The sequence below is a fragment of the Pipistrellus kuhlii genome, unplaced genomic scaffold (genome assembly GCF_014108245.1).
Source record: "Pipistrellus kuhlii isolate mPipKuh1 unplaced genomic scaffold, mPipKuh1.p scaffold_m20_p_30, whole genome shotgun sequence".
In the NCBI taxonomy this organism is placed as follows: Eukaryota; Metazoa; Chordata; class Mammalia; order Chiroptera; family Vespertilionidae; genus Pipistrellus; species Pipistrellus kuhlii.
The window spans coordinates 4,756,615-4,772,127 of record NW_023425530.1 but is presented as its reverse complement, the minus strand read 5'-3'; the positions used below and the strand labels follow the sequence as shown (position 1 = coordinate 4,772,127).

The window sequence follows — 15,513 nt, the reverse complement described above, 5'->3', positions numbered from 1 at the left end:
GAGAGCCTCCGTGAGCCAGGCTCTGCTGGGCTGGCAGGTGCTGGGGACACGTTAGTGACCGAGACAGTCCATGACCTGTGCTTCACGGAGATGACACGGGAGGGCTGGGCTTCCAATAGGTTAGCCTAGCAACCATGCACACTCCAAGTTGTGGGGTTCTCATTGACTCTGCTTTTCCCACAGAACTTCAAATCAGCCTCCCTGCTCAGATCTATTCAGAATTTGCCCTAACCGGTTTGGCTCAGTGGATAGAGCGTCGGCCTGCGGACTCAAGGGTCCCAGGTTCGATTCCGGTCAAGGGCATGTACCTTGGTTGTGGGCACATCGCCTGTTGGGGGTGTATAGGAGGCACCTGATTGATGTTTCTCTCTCTCATTGATGTTTCTAGCTCTCTATCCCTCATCCTTCCTCTCTGTTAAAAAAAAAAAAAATTAATAAAATGTATTTTAAAAATAAATAAAAATTGGCCCACTTCTCAGCCTGTCGTTGGCCAGCCCCCCTTATCATTTGCCTGGACCAGTGCATTCACCTCTGCCCTGGTCCCCGGCTCCTGGCTTTGCCCCTTGGTCTGTTTCCCCCTCTGCCCTCCCTTCACTCATTGTGCTCCAGCCACAGAGGCCTCCTCGCTGCTCCCTCAGCATTCCCTGCACATTCCGGCCTCAGGGCCTTTGCTCGCTGTCCACCCTGCCCAGGTCCCCAGCGGCTCCCCTTCACCTCCTTCAGGCCTCAGCTCAAAAGTTGGCTCCTCAAGAAGGCTTCCCCTCACCAACCGCTGTCATAAGATTTCATACCTCCCTTTCTGAAAAGCATACTACTGCCCGGCTGGCATGGCTCAGTGGTTGAGTGTCAACCTGTGAACTAAGTTAGTGACGAACTAAGTTAGTGAACTAAGAGGTCACAGTCCACTTCCGGGTCAGGGCACATGCCTGGGTTTCGGGCTCAATCCCCAGTGTGGGGCGTGCAGGAGGCAGCCAAAGCCGATCAATGGTTCTCTCTCATCATTGATGTTTCTCTCTCTCTCCCCCTAACCTTTCCTCTTTGAAACCAATAAAAATATAATTTAAAAAATACTACTTACTGAACATAATCTATATTTCGCTTCTTTACTGTTTGCTTTGTCTTCTAGAAGTAAGTACTGCAGTTTTTGTCTGCGCTGTTTGCTGCTGTACCCCTTGGGCCAAGAACATGGCCTGGCACATGATGGACGCCCAGTGAATGTTGACTAAAATTAAGGTGACCAGACGTCCCGCTTTTGACGGACAGTCCCGATTTTTTAAACAAAATATACTTTATTGATTTTTTTACAGAGAGGAAGGGAGAGAAATAGAGAGCTAGAAACGTCGATGAGAGAGAATCATCGACCAGTTGCCTCTTGCACACCCCCTACCGGGGATGTGCCCGCAACCAAGGTACATGCCCTTGACCGGAATTTAACCTGGGGCCCTTCAGTCCACAGGCTGACGCTTTATCTACTGAGCCAAACCAGTTTCGGCCAATCGGCACTTTTTTAAAATGCCGAGGGACGCGGGACAAATTGTTAAAAATCGGGACTGTCCCGCCAAAAGCGGTCACCTTAGACTAAATGGATAATAAAATGTATAAATTAATGAATGAACACATGAGTACATGGACTGGACGGTGCCCGCAGAGAATGAACATTAGGTGGATGACTGCAGGTTACAGGAGAGCTGGTTTTAGCTGTGGTGGGAGCAGGCCAGTCCGACGAGGGGACATCTGAGCTGGGCCAGAAAGACAAGAAGGAAGGAAGGGAGACCATGGGTCAGGAGGAACAAACACTCCGGGGTGAGGGAACAGCAAGCGCAAAGACCTGGGGCAGGACCCAGTGTTTGTTGGAAGGCCAGCGAGGAAGCTGGTGTGGCTGGAATGGAGATGCAGACCAGGACAGAGACAAGGCTGCAGGGAAGGTAGACAAGGGGACTCCAGCCTGGGGGCACTGGCAAGAGGGAGACGCTCAAGATGAGGCAGCGAGACGCTGGCCATGCCACCCCCCAGCTATTGAAATATATGACTTGAGGAAAATGACTGAATGTCAGTTTCCTTGACCCACAAGGAACACAACCACCACGCCCCTCGGATCATCCATGTGCCCATCAGCCCCACATATACCACTTGGGGAGTGGTGTCAGTGAGGCAGGCGGCATGGAGAACTGAGTTATGAGAATGGGAGCTGTGTGCCTGCAACATGCGCTGTGGCTTTGGGAAGGCCCCTGGCCTCTGTCACTTACTCCATTGTGAAAGCGAGGGGCTCAGGCTAGTGGGCAGATTATTATACAAGCCAGCGTAAGGTTATTATTTGCATAGTCCTTCTGCTAAGAAACAAGTCTGAAAGCTCTTAGAACAGGACAACAGCACCCGTATGGTGAGCCTTTTTTCTATTATAGGCTACTTCTGCCGTGCGGGGAGTGGCGAGGGGATTCACCGATTCCCTCTTACAGATGGAAAGCGAGGTCCAGAGAGGAGAGTGGTTAGCTCTGAGTCACGCAGCAAGACCATGATGGGGTCAGAATTCGAAACCAGAAGTCTTATGATTCCTTAGATCAAAATGTTAGCTGCTGCCCACTGCTTACCTGACCCTATCAGAGCATATTATTCTCATTAAATAGGATGTTCAACCCTAGCTGGTTTGGCTCAGTGGACAGTGTCCGCCTGTGGACTGAAGGGTCCCCGGTTTGATTCCGGTCAAGGGCACATGCCCGGTTGCAGACTCGATCCCCAGTAGGGGGCGTGCAGGAGGCAGCTGATCAATGATTCTCTCTCATCACTGATGTTTCTCTTTCTCTCTCCCTCTCCTTTCCTCTCTGAAATCAATAAGAATATATTTTAAAATAATGATAATAAAATAAAATGTTCAAAAGGGCCAGACAATCAACACAAGAATCAGAGTGGGGCTGGAGCTCTGAGTAATCAGATATTCCAATTTTTAGGAAAGAAACCTGAAATATTAAAGTACAAACTTCAAACTTTGAGGAAAACACATTTCAGCACATGACCCGAGCCACTTTCAAGGGCTGTTTTTCCAGGCAGCCCACTTTGGCCTGTGCTACAGACTTTCCCAAAAACACAAAGGTCCAGAGGCCTCAGAGGTGGCAGTTGGCCTCAGCTTGCCCTGCGCCTCCTGCTGAGCACCTGGGCGGGCACTGCTGGTCGCTGGCATCAGTTTGGAGCGTGACCCCTCCAGGCACCTCCCAGACCAACATAGGCAGCTACCAACCTCGGATATCTTTGTAGCTTCTACCAGGCGGCCCGGGGCGAGGCATAGGCAGCAGCTGACCTGGGGTTGCACTGGAAACCCTCAAAGAGGCCCCAGAACCAAACCACTGAGACCACAACAGAGCACCACTTGATTATCGCCACAGAAGGCACACCCAAAGGGTAGTCTCAGCAAGCACCAGAGCCCTTTTGGAGTGAATCGTGCTCTGTGGTCGTGGCCAGTCAGCCTAAGGGCCCATCCTACTCAGACATGCCTACTCAGACATGCCTACTCACCTCTAACAGGACGGCACTCTCACCCCACACAGCGGACACTCCTGGAGCACCCAGCTCAGGTGACCAGAGAGACACCTGTTACATAAGGCCACCTTGCTAAGACTGGGAGACAAAGAAAATCTACCTACTACATAGAAACAAGCACAGCCAAAATGAGGAGACAAAGAACCATGCCTCAAAGGAAAGAACAGGAGAAAATTCCAGAAAAAGGACAAAATGAATTGGAGGCCACCAAGCTACCAGATGCAGAGTTCAAAACACTCGTTATAAGGATGCTCAGTGAACTTAGAGGAAGAATAGATGGACTAAGTGAGAACTTCAACAAGGAGATAGTATAAATAGCATAAGTAAGGTCATAGACACCATAAAAAAGAACTAGTCAAAAATGAAAAGTAGACTAGGAATCAAATAGCAGATTACATGAAGAAGAGGATCAAATCAGCGATTTGGAAGACAAAGTAGAGAAAAACACCCAATTGAAACAGCAAAAAGAAAAGAGAATTTTAACAAATGAGGACAGTTTAAGAGACCTCTGGGACAACATCAACCATTTCAACATTCACATCACAGGGGTAGCAGAAGGAGAAAAGAGAGAGCAAGGAATTGAAAATCTGTTTGAAGAAATAATATCTTAAAACTTCCCTAACCTGGGGAAGGAAATGGACAAACAAGTATAGGAAGCTCAGAGAGTCTCAAATAAGATAAACCCAAAGAGGCCCACAACAAGGTACATAACGATTAAAGTGCCAGAGGTTAAAGACAAAGAGAGAATCTTAAAAGCAGCAAGAGAACGACAGTTCGTTACCTACAAGGGAGCTCTCATAAGACTGTCAGCTGAGCCCTGGCTGAGTAGCTCAGTTGGTTAGAACATTCTCCTAATACGCCAAGGTTGCAGGTTCAATCCCTGGTCAGGGCACTCATAAGAATCAACAAATGAATGCATAAATAGGTGGAACAATGAATCGCTGTTTCTTTGCCTCTCTCTCTCACTAAAATAAGTAAAATTTTAAAGTAAAAAAAGAAAAAGAAAAGACTGTCAGCTGATTTCTCAACAGAATCATTGCAGGCAAGAAGGGATGACCACACAATATTCAAAGTGATGAAAAGCAAGGACCTACAACCAGGACTACTCTTCCCATGAAGGCTATACTTTAGAACTGAAGTAGGAGATAAAGAGCTTCCCATACAAGAAAAAGGTAAAGGAGTTATCACTGCCACATCAGTATTACAAGAAATGTTAAAGGTACTTCTTTAAGAAGAAGCGGGGAAAGAGTCTTAACCGGTTTGGCTCAGTGGATAGAGCGTTGGCCTGTGGACTCAGGGGTCCCAGGTTCAATTCCAGTCAAGGGCATGTACCTTGGTTGTGGGCACATCCCCAGTAGGGCGTGCACAGGAGGCAGCTGATTGATGTTTCTCTCTCATCAATGTTTCTAACTCTCCCTTCCTTTCTGTAAAAAAAATCAATAAAATGTATACTTTTAAAGGGGGGAAAGATTATAACTATGAATAAAAAAATAGCAATAACCACATACCTATCAATAACCACTTAAATGTAAATGGATTAAATGCTCCAGTCTAAAGACATAGAGTAACTGAATGGATAAGAAAACAAGACCCAAACAACACCCACTGTCTACAGAGATCTACTTCAGATCAAAAGACACACACAGACTGAAAGGGATGGATAAAGATACTACATGAAAACGGAAACAAAAATGGTGCTGTGATAGCAATATGTATATCATGCAAAATACACTTTAAAACAAAGGCTAGCCCTAACTGGTTTGGCTTAGTTGATAGACGGTAGGCCTGCGGACTGAAGGGTTCCAGGTTCGATTCCAGCAGCTGATCAATGTTTCTAACTCTCTATCCCTCTCCTTTCCTCTCTGTAAAAAAATCAATAAAATATATGGGGGGGGGGGTGTGGACCAAAGGCCATAACAAGAGACAAAGAAGGACATTTCTTTTTTTTTTTTTTAAATATTTTTATTGATTTCAGAGGAAAATAGAGAATGAGAAAGAGAGAGAGAGAGAGAGAGAAACATCAATGATGAGAATCATTGACAGGCTGCCTCCTGCATACCCTCCACTGGAGATCAAACCCACAACCCAGGCATGTACCCTCCTGACCAGGAATTGAACTGTAACCTCCTGGTTCATAGGTCAGCATTCAACCACTGAGTCATGCTAGCCGGGCAAAGAAGGACATTTCATAATGATAAAGGGATCAATCCAACAATAGGATGTAACCCTTGTAAACATTTACACACCAAATGTAGAAGCACCTAAATAGTATATAAAGTAAATATTGATGAATACAAAAGGAGAGATCGAACACAGTAATTGTAGGAGACTTTAACACCCCATTGACATCAATGGATAGATCATCAAGACAGAAAATCAACAACGAAACTGTGTCCTTAAATGACCCTGTAGACCAGATAGGTTTAATTGCTATTTCTACAACATTTTATCACAAAGCAGCACAATATGCATTCTTTTCAAGCATACATGGAACATTTTCCAGGATAGACCACATGTTAGGTCACAGTCTCAATAAATTTAGGAAGATTGAAATCATATCAAGCATCTTCTCTGACCACAATGTATGAAACTAGAAATCAGTTATAAGAAACACACACACACACACACACACACACACACACAACACAAGCTCATGGAGGCTAAATAATGTGCTAATAAACAATGAAGGATGTTAACAATGAGTTCAAGGAAGAAACCAAAGAAAGCTTGAAACAAATGAAAATAAAAGCACAATGGCCCAATGATCTGGTTGGTGAGGCTCAGGGCACTTATCCCTGTTGCAGGCTTGATCCCTAGGTAGGTGGGGGTGGGATTTGCAGGAGGCAGCCAATCAGTAATTCTCTCTCATCATTGATGTCTCTCTCTCCCTCTCCCCCTCCCCCTCCCTCTCCCTCTCCCTCTCCCCCTCCCCCTCCCTCTCCCTCTCCCTCTCCCTCTCCTTCTCCCTCTCCCTCTCCTTCTCCCTCTCCCTCTCCCTCTCCCTCTTCCTCTCCCTCTCCTTCTGCCTTCCTCTCTGAGATCAATGAAAATATACACTGAGTGGCTAGATTATTATGATCTCTGAACACATAATAATCTGGCCACTCAGTATATATAGAGGTCTGGTGCATGAATTCGTGCATGGGTGGGATCCAGCCAGCCTGGCCAGGGGGAGGGGACATGGGCAGTTGACTGCCTGCCTGCTGGTCAAATTCCTGGTTGAGGGGACAATTTGCATATTAGCCTTTTATTATATAGGATATACACTGAGTGGCCAGATTATTATCATTCAGAGATCATAATAATCTGGCCACTCATGTATATATTTAAAGACACACAATGGTCCAAAAATCTATGGGATACAGTGACTAAGAGTATTACAGGTCTACTTCAAGAACCAAGAAAAATCTCAAATAAGCAATCTAACCTTTCAACAAAAAGGAACACAAAAATGAAGAACAAAGTTCAAAGTGAGCAGAAAGAAGGAAATAATAAAGATCAGAGTGGAACTAAACAAAATAAAATGTAAAAAAACACACACAACACTCACAAAAGATCAATCAAACTAACAGCTGGTCCTTTGAAAAGATAAACAAAATGATAAACCTTCAACCAGACTCATCAAGAAAAAAAAAGATAGACGATCCAAATAAATAAAATCAGAAATGAAAGAGGAGAAATGACCATTGATGTCACATAAATACAAAGATTTACAAGAAGGAATTACTATGAACAATTATATGCCAACAAATTGGACAATCTGGAAGAAATGGCTAAATGTTTAGAAACATATAATCAGCCTGGCAGGTGTGGCTCAGTGGTTGAGCATCGACCTATGAACTAGGAGGTTACTGGCTGGGTTCCTGGTCGGGCGGGGCACATGCCCAGTTTGTGGGTTCGGTGCCCAGTGGGGGCCTTGCAGCAGGCAGCTGGTCAATATTCTCTCTCACCATTGGTGTTTCTATAGCTCTCTACCTCTGAAATCAATTATATATATATATATATATAAAGAAACTTACAATCTTCTAAGACTGAGTCAAGAGAAAATAAAAAATCTGAACAGACTAACTACTAACAAAATCAGATCAGCAAGAAAAGAAAAAAAATCACAAAAATAAAAGTCCTAAGAGTAACGGCTTCACAGGTAAATTTTACCCAACATTCAAACATCCTTCTCAAACTATTCCCAAAAAATTCAAGAGGAAGGAAGGCTCCCAAGTTCATTATACTAGTACAAGGTCAGTATTACCTGGATTCCAAAATGAGGAATTACAACAAAGAAAAAGGATAGGCCAATATCCCTGATGAACATAGATGCAAATAGTCTCAACAAAATATTTGCAAATCGAATTTAGCAATACATTAAAAATACCGCCGAAACCGGTTTGGCTCAGTGGTAGAGCGTCGGTCTGCGGACTGAAAGGTCCCAGGTTCGATTCTGGTCAAGGGCATGTACCTTGGTTGCAGGCACATCCCCAGTAGGGGGTGTACAAGAGGCAGCTGGTCGATGTTTCTCTCTCATCGACATTTCTAGCTCTCTATCTCTCTCCCTTCCTCTCTGTAAAAAATCAATAAAAATATATTTAAAAAAAAAGATCATACACCATGATCAAGTGGGATTTATTCTTCAATGCAAGGATAATTCAATATATGCAAATTAATATGATAAAACCACATAAACAAAATTAAGGATAAAAAATCATATGATTGCCCTAACCAGTTTGGCTCAGTGGATAGAGCGTGGGTCTGTGGAAGAGAGAGAGCAAGATACCAAAAACATATGGAAAGAATTAGTGACAGAAAACTTCCCCCACCTGGTGAAAGAATTAGACTTACAAGTACAGAAAGCGCACATAACCCCAAACAAAAGGAATCCAAAGAGGACCACACCAAGACAAATCATAATTAAAATCCCAAGAGCAAAAGACAAAGAGAAAATATTAAAGCAGCAAGAGAAAAGCAAGTAGTTACCTATAAAGGAGCACCCATACGATTGTCAGCTGACTTCTCAATAGAAACCATGCAGGCCAGATGGGAATGGCAAGAAATATTCAAGGTGATGAATAACAAGAACCTGCAGCCAAAAATACTCTACCCAGCAAAGCTATCACTCAGAATCTAAGGCCAGATAAAGAGCTTTACAAATTAAAAAAAGCTAAAGGAGTTCCTCACAGCCAAACCAGAATTATATGAATTGCTGAAGGGGGTTCTTTAGGAAGAGAAAGAAAATAAAGATAAAAATTATAATATGAACAACAAATAGGTAACTATCAACAAGTGAATCTAAAAACCAAGGGAATTAAAAAATCTGATGAACAATATTAACTGGTGAATATAATAGAATCAGAGGTATGGAAGGGGAGTGGACTGACGATTCTCAGGGAAAAGGGGAGTGGGGGTGCGGGAAGAGACTGAACATAAACTGTGCACCTATGGATGAGGACAATGGGGGGTGGGGAAAGGACAGAGGGTTGGGTGGGAACCTGGTGGAGGGGAACAATAGAGGGGGTGGAAATGAGGGACATTTGTAATAATATGAACAATAAAGATTTATTTAAAAAAAAAGATCAAGAACAAGAGCAGATGTCCATTATCACCACTTTTATTCAACATAATGTTGGAAGTCCTAGTCACAGCAATTGGACAAGAAAAAGAAATTAAAAAAATTGGAAGAAATATATCTGTCATTATTTGCAAATGACATTATACTGGATAGAGAGAACCCTAAAGATTACACTGAAGAAAACTATTAGCGCTAACAAATGAATTCAATAAAGTAGCAGGTCACAAAAATTAATATTCAAAGTCAGTTGCATTTTTGTGCATCAATAACAAACTATCAGAAAGATATACTAAGGGAAAAATCCTATTTTCAATTATATAAAAAACACCTAGGAATAAATTTAAATTTTTTTTTTAATTTTATTGATTTTGTACAGAAAGGAAGGGAGAGAGATAGAGTTAGAAACACCGATGAGAAAGAGTCATCGATCAGCTGCCTCTTGCACACCCCCTACTGGGGATCTGCCCGAAAGCAAGGTACATGCCCTTGACCGGAATCGAACCCGGGACCCTTCAATCCCCAAGCCGATGCTCTATCCATTGAGCCAAACTGGTCCTGGCCACCTAGGAATAAATTAAACCAAGGAGGTAAAAGACCTGTGCTTAGAAAACTATGACATTGAAGAAAGAAATTGAAGAAGATACAAATAAATGGAAACATATAGTGTACTCTAGGAGAGGAAGAATTAATATAGTTAAAATGTCCGTATTACCCAAAGCAATCTATAGATTCAAAGCAATTTCTATCAAAATACCAATAACATTTTTCACAGAACTAGAACAAATAATCTTAAAATTTATAGGGAAATACAAAAGACCCTTAATAGCCACAGCAATCTTAATAAAGAAGAATCAAGTTGGAGGTATTATTCTACCTAATATCAAACTATACTACAAGGCTATAGTAATTAAACCAGCATGGTACTGGCATAAAAACAGACACACAGCCGAGACCGGTTTGGCTCAATGGATAGAGCGTCGGCTTGGGGACTGAAGGGACCCGGGTTCGATTCCGGTCAAGGGCATGTACCTTGGTTGCGGGCATATCCCCGGTGGGGGGTGTGCAGGAGGCAGCTGATCGATGACTCTCTCTCATCGATGTTTCTAGCTCTCTATCTCTCTCCCTTCCTCTCTGTACAAAATCAATAAAATATATTAAAAAACAAAAAACAAAAAAACCAGACACACAGATCAATGGAACAGAACAGATAGCCAAGAAGTAAACTGCCTATATGATGAGTTAATCTATGACAAAGGAGGCAAGAATACACAATTGGGTAACATGCCTGGAGGGAGCGTGGAAGCTCCATGTGCCTCTACCCATACCTGTACATCTCTTCTCTCTGGTTGCTCTTGAGTTGTACTGTTTATAATAAACCAGTAACCTGCCCGGTCAGTGTAGTTCAATGGTTGAGTGTTAACCCATGAACTAAGAGGTCACCGTTCAATTCCCAGTCAGGGAACATGACAAAGCTTTGAGCTCGATTCCCAGCAGGGGTGTGCAGGAGGCAGCCTGTCAATGTTTCTCTCTCCCTCTCCCTCTCTCTAAAAATCAATAAAAGCATTTTAAAAAACCCAGTGACCTATAGACCAATGGAATGGATTAGAGAGGCCAGAAATAAACCCTCACATATATAGTCAAATTATTATTATTTTTAAAAAATATATTTTATTTATTTATTTTAAAATATATTTTATTGATTTTTTACAGAGAGGAAGGGAGAGGGATAGAGAGCCAGAACTGTCGACGAGAGAGAAACATCGACCAGCTGCCTCCTGCACACCTCCCACCGAGGATGGGCCAGCAACCAATGCACATGCCCTTGACTGGAATCGAACCTGGAACCTTTCAGTCTGCAGACTGACGCTCTACCACTGAGCCAAACCGGTTTCGGCAAAAATATATTTTATTGATTTTTTTACAGAAAGGAAGAGAGAGGGATAGAGAGTTAGAAATATTGATGAGAGAGAATCATCGATCAGCTGTCTCTTGCACACACCCCACTGGGGATGTGCTCGCAACCAAGGCACATGCCCTTGACCGGAATCGAACTTGGGACCTTTCAGTCCGAAGACCAATGCTCTATCCTCTGAGCCAAAATGGTTTTGGCAATAATCAAATTATTTTTGACAAACATGCCAAGACCATTTATTGGGAAAAAGATCGTCTTTTTAAGAAACAATGCTGGGGAAATTAGTTATCTCATACAAAAGAACGAAGTTGGATCCTTACCTCACACCATATACAAAAATGAACTTGAAATATATCAAAGGCCTAAACATAAGATCTAAAATTATAAAACTCTTAGAAGCTCCATGACATTAAAAAGTGGATAAAGGACTTAACTAAACAATTCTCCAAAAAAAATATACAGATGGACAAATATGCACATGAGAAGATACTCAACACCATTCGTCATTAGGGAAATGCAAATCAAGCACAGTGAGATACAACTGCACACTCATTGGGATGGCTATTATCAAGAAAGGAAAAATAGTAAGTGTTGGTGATGACATGGAGAGATTGAAGTCCTTGTGCATTGCTGCTGGGAATGTAAAATGGTACAGCCACGGTGGAAAATGGTTTGGCCGCTCCTCAAAAGTGTAAGCATAGAATTACCATGTAATCCAGCAATTCTACTTCTAAGTATGTACACCCCAAAGAATTGAAAGCAAAGACTCAAACAGTTTTTTGTATAACAATGTTCATAGCAGCATTGTTCACAAGAGCTAAAAAAATGGAAACAACTCATGTACATCAATGGGTGAATGGATAAAGTGATTATATATATATATATATATATAGATAGATAGATAGATAGATAGATAGATAGATATATAGATGTTGGATGAACCTTGAAAACATTATGCTAAATAAAATAAGCCAAATACAAAAAGACAAACAGACCAATATAGAGAGCCCAGAAATAAACCCTCACATATATGGTCAAATGATTTTTGACAAGTGTGCCAAGACAAGTCAACAAATGATGTAATTTATTGTGTAATTGTGCAATTCTACCCATATGAGGTCCCTGAAGGAGTCAGATTTACAGAGACAGCAGTTAGAATAGTGAGTGCCAGGCCTGGAGGAGGGAAAGGGGAGTTAGTGTTGCATGGGGACAGGGTTTCAGTTCGGGATGAAAAAGTTCTGGGGTTGGATGGTGGTGATGGTTGCATAACATTGTGAGGGAACTTAATGATACTGCATTGCACACTCAAAAATTGTTAAAATGGGCCCAGACGGTTGGCTCAGTGGTTGAGCATTGACCCAGGAACCAAAGTAACTGGATCAATCTCCCACCTGGATTGTGGGCCCAATCCCCAGGGGGGCTGTGCAGGAGGTAGCTGAGCGATGATGTTTTTCTCTCATCAATGTTTTTTTTTTTTTAAATATATTTTATTGATTTTTCATTGATTTTTCACAGAGAGGAAGAGAGAGGGATAGAGAGTTAGAAACATCCATGAGAGAGAATCATCGATCAGCTGCCTCTTGCACACCCCCTATTGGGGATGTGCCCTCAACCAAGGTACATGCCCTTGACCGGAATCGAACCCGGGACCTTTCAGTCCCCAGGCCGACGCTCCATCCACTGAGCCAAACCGGTCCCGGCTCTCATCAATGTTTTGATCTCTCTATCGCTCTCCCTTCCACTCTCTAAAAATCAATAAAACATATATTTTAAATGGTTAAAATGTGAAATTTTGTTATTTATATTTTATCACAATTTAAAAATTTTCAATCCTAAAACACCAATCTGGCTGAAACCGGTTTGGCTCAGTGGATAGTGTGTCAGCCTGCGGACTGAAAGGTCCCAGGTTCGATTCCGGTCAAGGGCATGTACCTTGGTTGTGGGCACTTCCCCAGTAGGGGGTGTGCAGGCGGCAGCTGATTGATGTTTCTCTCTCATTGATGTTTCTAGCTCTCTATCCCTCTCCCTTCCTCTCTGTAAAAAATCAATAAAATATATTTTAAAACAGCAACAACACACCAACCTGAAAGAATATATGTACCCCTATGTTTATAGCAGCATTATTTACAATAGCCTAGACCCGGACACAGCCCAGGTGCCCATCAGCTGATAAGTGGATACAAAAGCTGTGGAACATTTACACAATGGAATACTACGCGGCTGTAAAAAAAAAAAAAAAGGATCTCTTACCCTTTGTGACAGCATGGATGGGCCTGAAGAATATTTTGCTAAGCGAATAAACCAGTCAGAGAAAGACAAATACCATATGATCTCACTTATGTGTGGAATCTAATGAACAAAAATAACTGACAAACAAAACGAAACCAGAAGCATGGATACCTGGGGCAGACTGGCTGGTGCCCGTGGGAAGGAGTGTGGGGTGACTGACTGGATAAAGAAGGTGAAGGGATTAGCTAAAGAACGTATATACATATCCCACGGACATGGACAATAGTTGGTGAAGGCTAAGGGGGGTGATGGAGGTGGGCAAGGAGGAGAAAAAGGGGGACACCCGCGATAATGCCAACATAAAATTTTTTTAATATAAATCTAATATATAAAAGCCTAAGCAACTGTTACCACAAACAACCGAACAACCGGTTGACCAGTGCTATGATGCTCACTGACCAACAGGGGGCGACACTCCATGCAGGAGCTGCCCCCTGGTGGTCAGTGTGCTCCCACAGCCAACCTCCTACAGTCTCTTCTCCCCTCCCCCCTCTGCCTGCCAGCCCCTCCCCCCATAGGCCAGGCCGAGGGACCTCACCCGTGCACTAATTTGTGCACTGGGCCTCTAGTAAATAAATAAATAAATAAATAAATTGCAAAACAACATAATGCAGATGTGTATAAAAAGGGTTAATTTAGTATATGTTCATCTTTAAAAACACACACACACACACACATTCTTTCTTAAGATGGAATTACCTAATCATGAGCTGGAGCCTCTGGTGATAATGCCCACTTATTGAGCGCCTGCTGTGTGCTGGGTCCCGGGTTAAATCCTCTTAGGTGTAGAGTAAAAATAACAAGACCCTGAGTGCTTGCTGTGGCACCGAGTGCCTTATAGACATGAACCCAGTATGTCTCTTACCAGCTCCGTGATGTGGAGTCTGTGTACATCCTGGTTCGACGAAAAGACGGGCGAGGGATTGGTAGCCTCATTACCTGAGAATCACGTCCTGTCTCCCAAGGCCCAGCCTGGATTTTCTGACTCTGCTGAGCGCCACTGAGAAAGAGGCGGAGCATATCTATGCAGAGGACCCCTGCGCTGCCCGGGAACTGAAGTGCTCTTTAGGGAAGGTGAGACCCCAGCCCCAGAGGGCAACCAACCAGCATCTCCGGTAGATACCGCGGCCCCAGGGGACTCAGCTCACTGCAAGCAGGAGCCCAGAGGCAGGATGGGAAGATGCTCCCGGGGGGGCCCCACTGTTTGTGCTTCCAGGAGCCATGTCCCCAGGCGGCAGAAAGGCACGCAGGAGAACATTAGGCCTGTTCCGCTGCAGCCTGAGAATGAGGGGGTCTCAGCGACCCCCCAGCCTTGGACCCCCAGGCTGTGGGGAGTCAGGGTGACCCAAGAATCAGGCTAGAGGCTGCACTGGGAATGTCCCAATGGGACCCAAAGCCACACTCTTGTCAAGGACAGCCAACAGGCCCTGACGTCACAGCCACATGCCCAGGCGCTCCATCAGAAGGGAAATGAGCTGCCCAAGGCTCCCCCTGGGACAGGCTGACCGCTTGGCTGCATTCTCAGGTGAAGTTGCTACCTGCTTCCACCCCTCCGGGGCTTCTAGTCCCGTCCCCCGGGGCTTTTGAACATCAAATTGGGCCTCGGAGGGCCGTGCCGGCCCCGGGGGGGGGGGGGCAGATCCAAGCTTCAGAAAGTTCTGCTGCAGGAGCCACTGGGAAACAAACACACTGGGGTGAGGGGACGGATGTGGCAATGAGAGGGGGAGATATCCCAGTTGGTAAAAATCATAACAACAATGAAAGTAGCCAGCTGCTCTGGAATGCCATATGCTCCAGCATTGTGCTCTGCGTGGACACGCACTCATCCCCATTTTCTGGAGAGAGAGAGAGAAACTGAGACACAGAGAGCATGAATAATGTGGCTAGTGACAGAGCAAGGATGCCAACCCGGGGAGCCAGGCTCAAAGCTACAAAGCACGCTAAATCACTGGATGTCTGTTCCCCCCCCCCCCCACCCCTCCTCCAGGCAGCCTGGCAGCTCCCCAGGCTCTGCCCCACTCCAACGGACTCCGTCGCAGGAGGTGCCAGGCAGCCTTTATGGAAAGGCCTGGCATTTGCTTTGTGAAGGTCACGTGGAGGTTAAGGGCGGGTGCCGGTGTGTATCTGCCAGGCAGGCGCGTGGTGCTAGTGACACAGCAGCTAGTGGGGTTAGGTGTGGGAGAAGGGTCTGTGCGTGTGTGAGTCAGAGGGGGTGTCA

The 15,513-nt window shown here is 44.3% G+C and overlaps 1 protein-coding gene across 4 annotated transcripts in view; it reads right to left on the bottom strand.

Annotated features, from left to right (window-relative positions):
• Positions 1–15,513, bottom strand: part of PDE4A (phosphodiesterase 4A) — a 41,857-nt gene that overhangs the window by 16,318 nt on the left and 10,026 nt on the right. The window lies entirely within an intron of this gene.